Source organism: Notothenia rossii, assembly GCF_949606895.1.
Source record: "Notothenia rossii genome assembly, chromosome: 4".
NCBI lineage: Eukaryota > Metazoa > Chordata > Actinopteri > Perciformes > Nototheniidae > Notothenia > Notothenia rossii.
Genome location: NC_136902.1, coordinates 58250190 through 58261198, shown reverse-complemented (window position 1 = coordinate 58261198; position 11009 = coordinate 58250190).

The following is an 11009-nucleotide window of genomic DNA, read 5'->3' as shown; positions in this document are numbered from 1 at the left end:
GGATACAATCCGGGGCCTACCTCTGCTGATGTAGTGTTCTCTTAACACTTTTAGACTCTCTCGGCCTTTGTCCTTTGTGTCCCGGAATATCAGCCCCAAGCTTGTGTTGTCTAGGAGTGGTGCTAGCTCGCAGTATGCGTCGGCGTTCAGCTTAGTATCCAGGGCTCGCGCGGCCTCCGTTATTTCTCCCGTGAGGCCCGTCAAAATTGTCTCTTTCAGCCCCACTCCGTGCACACAGCACAACATCCGCTCTTCCCAGAGCTCGTATTCTTCTGCCCTTCCGTCAAACGTGGGGCACTTGCTTCTGCCTCTGGTCGCCATCTTTTGATTGTAGCTTAGCTTAGCTGCCCGTTAGCTTAGCTTTAGCGTCCCGCGGTTTTCCCGCCGCCAAACTAGCCTAAACCTTTCAGCTAACTAGCTATCGTTATTTCGCTCTTCCGTGATCTGGGCCCATAACCTTTTGACAGAGTCCCATGTATAGCAATAAACTGGTCATGACGACGAGGTATTCTTTAGCCTAAACTGGCGTGGTTTATTTTCATATGTGCATTGCACCACTTGACCTGCTCTCCATGAGAGCTAGAGAGGGAGAGAGAGAGATAGAAGGGGAGGGAACAATCCCTTATATCCAGTGTTGAAAGTGTGCCGGTCCTACCCGGTCCTTAGTACTGGTAAGAGATTTCCAGGCGGTCCGGAGGACCAGGAAGAATTGACAGCTCCACCTGTGGAATTTATACTATGAAGGGCAGATATTTTGGTTTGGATTACTGGTCTGGGGCAAGCTCGCGAGTGTGTGTGTGTGTGTGTGTGTGTGTGTATACGTGTGTGTGTTTGTGTATTTTTGCATTTGTGCGTATTGTGTTTGTGTCCCGGGGAAAACAGTAACGAGAAACACCGGCTGTTGTTATGCCTGCTGTGACCTCAAGTTACTCCGTTCTCCGCTTGTAATTATGCCGTTACAAGCTTCTAAGTTGTATTTATCATCTGAATTTGTCGAAACAAGTTTCATATTCTGAAAGCCAAGACTTTGTTTATTTAGAAATCAAACAAAACACCCGAACCCCGAAAAACTATTTTATTACGCAAATCCACGTTTATTTTGAAATGAGCCGTTGCGACTTCCGACTAGGGTGACCAGATGTCCCGCTTTGCGCGGGACTGCACAGCATTTTCACGACTTTTGGTGCGTCCCGCAAATTGAGACGATGTCCCGCATATTTCATTTTGATTGGCTAAAACGCTTTTCTAAAATCAGCTTTATCCAATGGCTGTTGAGAAAGCAGGGGAGGCTATCATCACGGGGGTGTGTTTGCTGTCAATCAAACTGTAACACACGGCGGGTGCTGGTCAAGTGTTAACCAAAGAGATTAACTCACTCACACACACCCCGCCGCGGCCCCGCCAAACAACAACAACGAAAGTCAGCCAATAACGCAGGCGACGCAGCAGGTTATGGAAAATGGAGGAAACTGAAACTACAGCTAAGAAGAAAAGAAGATGCACATACAACAAAGACTGGGAAGACACTTACCCGTGGGTGAAGCCAGTGCAGATTTTTTTGCAATCTTTGCAAGAGTAATTTTTCAATTTCACATGGCGGTGAATACGACGTCAAAAGACACAGAGAATGCGATTCTCACAAGAAACGTGTCGCTCAAAAAGAGACATCCCACTTTATGGAGACATTCCTACTCAAACCAAAAAATGATGGCCACTCAGACAAGGTACAGTAACAGCAGCAGAAATAACAAGTGTTTACCATACAGTGCAACACTCCCAATCATACAGGTCAAATGACTCTGCTAACAAGCTAGCGCCGACCATTTTTCCAGACTCTGAGATAGTAAAGAAAATGTCATGTGGTCGTACAAAAGCAGCGTCCATAATAACAGATGTGCTTGCCCCTGCCTCTGTGGGGGTTGTTTGACAGAGTTAAAGACACCAGTGGTTCTAGGTGACAAAATAGCCCACACACTGTGGGGGGGCCCACCTGTTGTTGTTGTGATGGACAAAACTGAAAGCTATTTTATTTTATGTATTATTATGTTTTTGTTCCCTCCTGGCCAGTTTTGATTTGTATTTATGTTTTTATTTTATCTATTAATTTACACTAGTTGAATTAGGAAGATGCATTTCTAAACACTTGAAGTGAATAATGCCTGCTGCCTTGGTTAGCCTTAGTTTACTTTTCTTTATCAAGATACTAAATTGTTACTGCATTTTGACTTCACTTTCTGTCATTGTTTATTGGATGCTGTTGAATAAACCAAATGAAACAGAATAGAAATAGAGATTTTTTTCCGGGGTGCTGTTGAGAGGGTGTCCCACATTGTCCCACACAAACATACTCCTTGTCCCACATTTGGTTTGTTGGGACCTGGTCACCCTACTTCCGACTGATTTCGATAGAGCGGGTCACATATTAGCTTTTTCCCACTTGATCAGAACAGCGGGAGGAGAAAAGAATGGAGTGACTGACAGCTAGAAAATTAGGCTACGTGGTAATTAAAGCAAAAATGCAAACGACGACTCTTCAGATGTTTAAGAGAAAGGAGAGAGATGAAGAAACTCAGAATGTGCTTAAAATTTGAAAAACAACGCCCACAGATGACACAGGTGATGATGCTTATTTAGCCCAGAGAATGGACATGAACCTGGCCATGATCAGTGCTTGAATTGGAATAAAAAAGGTGCCAGTACTCTAAATCAGCAACAAGTATTTGGCACAAAGTCATAGTATATCCTATAATGCTGGTGGGTTTGTCTCTTTACTGTATATTTTAGAAAGGCTCACTGTACTTAAACAAAATGACTCAGGGTGCATCAGAGATTAGAGGGGGTGCAGTGGTAAAGTGCTATTTTTATAAGTGGGGAGTGGACCTGACACCCTCTAGTCTAGGGGGGTCCGGGGGCATGCTCCCCCGGGAACATTTATTTTAAAATATTGAAGTTAGATGCATCAATCTGGTGCACTTTGAGAGCAAAATGAAGAGATATATGGATACCTCTCAACATCCATAATGAAACAACTGTAAACAGATTTACTTTTTCTTTATGGATATAAAAGAAAGTAAAGCTTGACTCCTACTGGCTGAGGCCACTACCAGTTTTTTGTGCCATTTTGCTGGATTTATTTGTCAATAGCGTTGCTGCACAAAGTGATAGCCCTCTTTAAATCTACTACCCAAAAAGAAACATATGGAGATGGGTTACTATTTAAAAAAAATTGCAAATCTATTTGGGAACAGTAGGCCGGGTCTCAAATCCTATAGGGGGGTCCGGGGGCATGCTCCCCCGGTAAGATTTTTTTTTAAATGTTGGACTTAAATACATCAATCTGGTGCATTTTGAGGGGGAAATAAAGAGACTACACCCATATGAAACAAAAATGTATACATTTAAATAATCATAAAATCATAAGTACATGGCCATAACCAATAACATACAATATCCAATATGAAAAAACATTGAAACTTGTTTATTTATTTGTTTTTGGTTCATTTATAGTTGTGAGTGTGTCTGGGCTCCTGAATCGGCCTCTCCTGTCTCCCTCCTCTCCCCCCTGCTCCTCTTTGAGGCAACAGCAAAGACTAGTTTTAGCTCTCAACAAGTTTATCTTACCTTTTTTCACCTAGTTAACATTTTGTTTGTATTATTCATGCATTTTTTTACTAATCACTACCTCCTCAAATGGAAATATGTGTTTACATAAATGGTGACCGAACCGTTTGAGACCCACTGAGATAACTTAAACTAAGTTAACTATCTAAAGACTCAGAGAGTAATTTACCTCACCAGAGCTGTAGTTATCAGCCTCTCAGTCTGACAGCAAAGGACTGTCCCTCCACCTTGTTGTTGAAACAGCTCCTTATATCCGTTAGCGCAGCTAGCTAGCACCAGATGCTAACAACAATACACGTAACCGGTGCGCGCGCTTTCTCGCTCGCTCGCGCCACACATACACCAACACACACCCTCCCGAGCTTGAATGACAGACCAATCGAGGGCATTAGTATGATCTGTATGAAAGTGGCAATGTCGGCAGGCCACGTCATGTAGACAGCCAGTCACCCTCTGTGAGGCAGAGTCAGACCCAAATTTGCGCTGCGTTGCGTTCACAATATATACGTATATTGCCGGCGGCTGAGTACCGGCATTTTACTGAGTACCGGCAACTTGCCGGTACTCAGTAAGAAGTGCCGGTACCACATGGGTAAAAATCAGAAGTGCCGGTACTGCGTACCGGTGAGTACCGGCCCAATTCAAGCACTGGCCATGATGAATATAATAAGTTAGCTAACTAGCAAACTGTATATCTCTATATGGGGTGCCCAACCAGTCGATCCCCAGTCGATCTCGAGATGTCTAAAAGTAGAACAACAATATTCTGTTTTATCGTTAATGTCCTACAACAGGGGTGGCCAAACTTTTTGGCTCAGGGGCCACAATGATGTATCAATGTGACAGCCGGGCCGGAGGGCATTGTTTGGTTCCGTCTTGATTCATGTCGGGCTGAGGGTTGTTTTAATCTCATTCTCCCGCGCGCGGGGCGACGACCAGGGAGGAAGGGACTTTTCGCGGCGCGCGCGACGTGTGGACCGTGGGGGATAACATAAATAAAAATTGGATCGTTGTATTTTAGACTTTAAGGCTTTTTAAGATCAGCGCGGGAACCCTGGCTCATTTATACCAATATTGGACGGGCCACATTAAACACATCAACGGGCCGCATGTGGCCCGCGGGCCGTAGTTTGGCCACCTCCAGGCCCGGTTCTACGGGGGTGCATAAGGGTCCCAGTTGAATGTTATGCACCCTCACTTGAAAAAGAGAAGGGAGTGAAAAATATTACATATACAATAACAGGCAGACAATGGCAGACAATATGAAAAAAAGACTCTTCACAACCACAGCAAACAGAGCACAGGCCAGTGTTGCAGCCAACCGAAAAGAGGCTTATAACAGCCTTATCAATCAAATGGCAGTCCTCAACCCTGACAACTGGGACCATGACAATCCTCGATTTGGAGATAATGAGGTGAGGGCTTTGTGTGATGTCCTACATGTGAACCAACAATAGGCCCATCTTGGATTCACAGAATACAAGGCCAGTGGAGGAAGAAACATTCCCAACAAAATGAAGAAGTTGCTCATGGCAGTGGCACTGTCTCCAAGCAATGCTGACTGTGAACGGGGGTTCAGCACAATGAATAACATCATAACTGAGTATAGGAGCAAACTTACAACAAAAAATGCAGCAAATCTCCTTTTCATCAGCTCTGTGGGACCACCATGCAGACAGTGGGATCCACTGCCTTATGTGAAGACCTGGCTGGGCAAAGGAAGAAGAGCAGCCCACTCAACAAGCTGCATGGCTCGCCGGTACACAGAAGAGGAGAGCTACTTCAGCCCTCTGTGGAAAATGTGGAAAAGTGTGTAGTTTACGTCCCTCAACATGCCTTGCTAATGGTCTGTTAAGTTTTGACACAAGTTGTATGCACAATTGAAAATAAATAATTGACTATACATATAGTCAAGTGTTTCTAATTTCTACCCCATAAAGACATTAAAAATGTGAAGTTTGTGTTCAGGGATGCATGAAGCTGGGGGCGGGAGGAGAACAATATGAACCAATGAAGGTCGGGGTAGCATTATAGTACCTGCAAGAAATTCAAACCACTTTCACCCCTGCTTATATCTGATATCTGACGTCAGCTACAATAGCTGCGCCTCCTTACGCCTATAGCGCCCTCTTACTGTGGAACAGTTATAGTGCAGTTACATGCAGACATATTAATACTTACACTTAACATGTTCCCTACTTTCATTTGTCCATGTCCTTATTACTTTCTTTTCCGGTTTACTTCTCTTCAGTTTGGTCTTATACACTGGTATCATATTCACAACATTATGATCAGAGTTCAGTAGGCCTATTGGTGTTCTACATTTAGTCACATAGGCTCCTTTAACATTTACGAAACATTTGTCCAGGATATTGTCTTTTCTGGTGTGGACCTTAACATACTGTTGGAACCCAGGTAGCACAGTCTCTAGGCGACATTGGTTCATGTCCCCGAGCACTATTGCCGGTGCATCGGGGTGGCTGAGTTGCAGCTCGTGAACACAGTCAGCGATGTGACGCTCTGCCGCTGGGAGGCACGTAAATAACAAACAGTAAAATACACCCGAATTCTCCAGGCAGATAGAAGGGTCTTAACGTCATGCCGAGAATTTCTACGTTGGGATCACAGGTTTTACATTTTACTGAGTATGATCGGCACCACAGATCATTAATATACACACAAATACCGCCTCCTCTGGTTTTCCCCGAGGTCGCATGCCTGTCTGCTCGAACAAGGGTGAATCCGGGTACTTCAAAGAGAGATTCAGGCATCGTAGATTGTAGCCAACTTTCCGTGAAACATAGTAAAGAGGCCTCACGAAATTCATGACAGTACCTTGTGTATATCCTTAGTGTGTCCACTTTGTTGCTCAATGAGCGCAGGTTTGTGAGAATGATGGATGGAGGTGGTGGCCGGCTGAATCTCCGCCGTAGGCGATTCCGAACGCCTCCCCTCCTTCCTCGTCTCTTTTTCCTGATGTGTCTAAGCAGCTCCCGAGGGATGTCATCCAATAACGAAGAACACAGGTGGCTTGGTGTACTCGTAGGAGGCCGATCGCATTCTAGCTCCAGCATAGCCTCTCGGCTGTAGCAGCGTAGAGGCCGGGGCTACTCGCCGTACCTGTTCGTGTTGTGGCTCAGGTGTGTTTTGAAAAGTTGTATGGCCAGACATGGTCCGCAGAAGGCAAAAGTAATCCACAGGATCAAAAGCATGGTCCCTCAAAAATGATGTGTCATACAGACAAATAACGTTTAGACAATAATTAGCCCAAGAACAAACAAACAAAAACAAAACAAAACACAAGACGGACGGAGCAGCTGATACCCGGTGCGCAGCCGAGCAGCGCACTTCACGCACTTTGAGGAAACCGACGGTGCAGGGAGAGCAGCTGGCATGGGGATGAAGACACCACAACAGTCTTAATGTTAATTTAAATTGAGATATTCCTCTAAATCGACATTAAAAAAGGCCACATATTTTTCGAACGCATCTTCCCCCAAAAGTCTCACTCCTACTTTTTACTGAAACTTGGCAGCCCTGCCTTGGGGAAGGGGAGGAGAACAATGGGAACACTCAGCATGTGCAGATAAGAACCACACTGCTTGGAGACTGAGTTCAATACAAATTAAACCATCCTACTTGTAGTCTAGCTTCAATAAAAATGTAACCAGACAAGGCCAGTTCATAACACTTATAACACAAAGACTAACATGCTTTTTTCAAAGGCTTTCTTAAACCAGGCAACGCCGGTTTAACGCATCAAACACATAGACTAACATGAATGGACCCAGTCCAGTGTAAAAAAAAAGTTCAAGTCTGGTACCTACCCAGAGGTATTTAACACAAGGTGGACCATGTCCTTTCCGAGATAAAGACTAGTACCTACCCAGAGGTATTAACACAAGATGGACCCAGTCCAGTATTTGCCCATTATTTACAAAATATAGCTACTACATTTGACCAGATGCTGTATTTGTCTAAAACAAATCCATCATTTTATATTACTGAATACAATACCAAAATACATTTCATCACATCCATCAGGTTGTGTCTTATTAAAACTCTTAAAACAGAATTGTTCAAACTGCATTGAATTTTTTTTGTATCTATACAAAGTCACGAAGACTAGACCTTTCTAGGACTCAAGAAGATAATTTCACGTGAGATAATTGGTTAATTTGTCAAGTCTTTCTTAGATCAAAAAGGCAGTTGAGTCTGTTGGTTTTTAGTATGGCCACTTGAGGGCAGCAGAATATTAATTTAATGATTGTGTCTTTGATCATAACACTCTTTAGTGTACTGATTCTTTTAAGTCCATTCTGTTATTTAGTTTAAATTCTTTAAAACATTAGGAAGAATGTTATGGGCTATGACAATTAAATGTATTGAATCAGTCTTCTACATAATTGTAACACAAGATCCCCAAATCTGAATGTGATTTTTTTTAATGACCTCCATATGATTTTTTTTTAATGTTTAGCCAATGCAGCTATTGTATGTTCAAGTGTCATTTCATTTTATCCTAGCAGATAGTTATTTAGTGAGTGGAAAGCATTACACTCTTTACACATTTTATAATATGTGTTGTGATTATGTTGTTTTAGAACCACAAGCCTCTGATAAACCTCTCTCTGCTGTTCCCCCTAATTGGAGCGCAAAACTGAAAGTGATGAAGGTGAGAGTTTCTTATCTCTACTCAGCAAGAAGCACCCCTGGAATGTGAGGGAGAATCTGTCCTCTTCATCTAACTGGGAACTTCATCTGCAGGAACATTTGCTCATAAGTGCCTCACCCAGGAATGTAAACACACACACACACACACACACACACACACACACACACGCACACGCACACGCACACGCACACGCGCACGCACACACACACACAATGTATACATCACTTCAGGGGACATTACATTGACTTACATGCATTTCCTGGAGACTTATCCTAACCTTAACCATAACCAACACATGCCTAACCCTAACCCTTAACCTTACCCTTACCCTAACCCTAATCCTAAACCTAACCAAGTCTTCACCCTAAAATTAATGATTCCCCTCATGGGGACCTCCAATTTGTCCCCATAAGGCAGGGGTCTGCAACATTTTTGACCAAAAGAGCCATTTTGCTCCTTTTTCCCCAATATCTTTTTGTCTGGAGCCGCAAAACATATTTCATAGCTTGATAGCTAATAAAGTTGTATTTATTGTTATATCAGGAAAAAAACTACATTTTTTTTGCATTTATTAGGCTATTTATTACATTATATAAAACTGTTAACCTCTAATAAGAAACAAATAACTCCTATAAGGAGAATTACAAATAATACACAGGCCTACTTTAAAATAAATTAAACACAGCACTTGGGGAGTCCTATGCACATTTGAAGGAAAAAAAAAATATTATTAAAATGGGCCCACTTTGAAATAAATAAAACATATAGCTGCACCCTAAAAAGAGTTAAAGGTAGGGTAGGTAAGAATGGAGAAACCAGCTCATGTGCGCTAGAATTTGAAAATACACAACCGGGAAAAATAGGCCTCTTCCTTCAGACTTTCTTACAGATTGCCTCCTCCAACACACACGAACGCGCATCCTCAATGAGGCCACGAGATAAGTTTGTGCACAGATGGAAGGCTGACAGGCTGACAGGCAGGTAGGCCATCCAGTTATTTTAGCCGGGCCGGCTAAAATGATTGTTCGTGCTTTTTACAGCGCTATGGCTTCCAGAGATTAATTGTTGTATGTATTTATTGTCAAAGCATTTAATATATTCATTGCTATCGGGACGTTAAGAGTATTCCATGGAATATAACAAAAAGTGTTTTCTGAAATAAATTACATACCCCATTGAATTATGACTGAAGATTGTCAGCTGTCTTCCTCTCCCTTGTTGTTCCTCGATACGTAAAGGCTGCAGCACCGTTGACAACTTCTCTCTACTAGAGATGTTAAGATTCACCGATTCGCATCGGTGCACCGGCATAAACGTTCAAGATGCGAGTGCACCGGTTGAAAGAGTGCACATCGGCTACAGTTTGGGTTGAACCGGGTTGAACTCGCGATGCATCGATTGCGTAGCGTCTTTGCATCGGTAAAAAACCGATTCATTCATATAAAATCCCCTCATCTTGTCAAAGCTCAGCAGAGACGATCTTTGATATTTGCTTCGCCACTACGGAGAACGAGAGTCTCAGTTATCAACACACACGGAAGTTGAGGAGAAAGAGAAACACAGCGCACCGAAAAATACCTACAAATCAAACCTTTGGCAACACTTCGGATTGTTCAAGAAAGACGGTGTAATAGTCATTTATGCTATATAGTTGACCGCAGGTCATGGAGAGTAATAAGGTATCCGTAGACCTTTGTATGAGCTATCTTTATTACTTAACAGCCATGATACATAGATCCGTCCTAGATGCGGACTTGCATACACACAGTATCACTCCGCAGCCGCACCCCATCAGTAACGTCCTGATGGTATATGTGCGTGGCACTATTAATACAGACGGTCAACTTGAAAAATCACTCGCAAATTGTTAACGATGCCGAGCCGCTTTAAAGTACACAAGTAGTACGAGGAACTTAGCGACGCACATAAAGAGGCGACGTGGGGTCTGCGGCTGAAAAGAGAAACCTGAAAGTGAGACGTATGAGTTAAATCACTCAGTGAGGTGTTCTGTCAGAGAGAGGTGTTTAGCTTACAGCAGCCTGTGACGGCCAATAATAATTTAAATGTCTTCCTTACTGTAAGCATTTATGGCAGCCTGTGACGGCCAATAATAATTTAAATGTCTTCCTTACTGTAAGCATTTATGAAATACCTGTTTGTGAAAGGTTATTTGTTTTCTTTATTGTTCAGATAGAAACCACTGCTTTCTGCTCACTGGTGAGTTAGCCTCTGAGTGTTAAGCACATCAGGCTGGCAGCTGTATGGGCATTGCTCTATGGTAGCTGTTATTTGCACATTGTTAATCATGAGCAATGCATCCTTACATTGTTTAACTGTGAGGTGTTATACAATTGTACTCTGGAGAGCTTTTAAAGGTAAAAACATAAATGGCATGATGGGATGTGCAGTACCAAATATGTAAAGCACTTTTTTGTTAATGTATGATTTTCTGCATATAAGGAATAAAACAAAAATCCTCTGTCGTACCATATTGAAGTATCATTATTTTTGCATCGTGTTGAATCGCATCGTATCGCCCCGAATCGCATAATGTTGAATCAAATCGTATCGAACTGTATCGCAACAGGGGTGAATCGTATCGTATCGCATCGCCTGGTGTTTCAAAGGTATCGTTAATGTATCGTATCGTGGCAACGTATCGAGATGCGCATCGCATCGGCCTCAGTGATGGAGATGCACATCCCTACTCTCT